Here is a 630-nt window from a genome sequence, read left to right as displayed (position 1 = left end):
AAATAGAATCGTATGCATGTGCGTTTCCCCCCTCACCAACAAGCTCGACGCAAAAAGTTGACCGTTTTGGGCCCTGATGTCCCATCTATGTACTTTATAATCTTTGGCCGTGGGGAGAGGTGCAGATGGGTAAAATAATAAAAATAAATAAAATAAAATAAAACATATTTTTCATGGAGTAAACTGCAATGGGGTAACTGGAATGGCTAGGCCATAGGCAAAATGGGGAAAACGGGGGGCAAAAAGTTGTTGACGATGCCAACAACACGCGGTGTTCCCAAGCGGTCCCTCATCTAAGTACTAACCGCGCCCGACGCTGCTTAATTTCGGTGATCGGACGAGAACCGATGTATTCAGCGTGGTATGGTCGTTGGCGAAAGTCGCAGGGTTAATCTATAGCTTTATATTTTGGTTGGACGCCTAACCTGTGTGTTATTTGGGGCTGCCAAGATACGCAGGAGTATCTGAAAGATGCCTAAGGGCTTCCACAAAGCGGCAGCCAGAATGAAAATGAATTTCCCGTAAAGGTTTGACCCTACAGGGGATTCCAGGTGTATCTAAAAGATGTATGAGCCGTGGCAAAGATTATACAGTACATAGATGGGACATCTCATACAAAGAAAAATTTTC

At 44.4% G+C, this 630-nt stretch overlaps 1 non-coding gene across 1 annotated transcript; it reads right to left on the bottom strand.

Moving 5' to 3' along the window:
* Positions 1-256: 256 nt before the first annotated feature.
* LOC122321435 (5S ribosomal RNA) lies at positions 257-375 on the bottom strand. Its single transcript, XR_006246115.1, has one exon. It is a non-coding gene; the product is annotated as a 5S ribosomal RNA (ribosomal RNA).
* Between the last annotated feature and the right edge of the window lie 255 nt (positions 376-630).

This window comes from Drosophila bipectinata, chromosome XR, assembly GCF_030179905.1.
Source record: "Drosophila bipectinata strain 14024-0381.07 chromosome XR, DbipHiC1v2, whole genome shotgun sequence".
NCBI classification, from domain to species: domain Eukaryota; kingdom Metazoa; phylum Arthropoda; class Insecta; order Diptera; family Drosophilidae; genus Drosophila; species Drosophila bipectinata.
The sequence above is the reverse complement of the archived record's forward strand: the minus strand, read 5'-3'. Positions and strand labels throughout refer to the sequence as shown.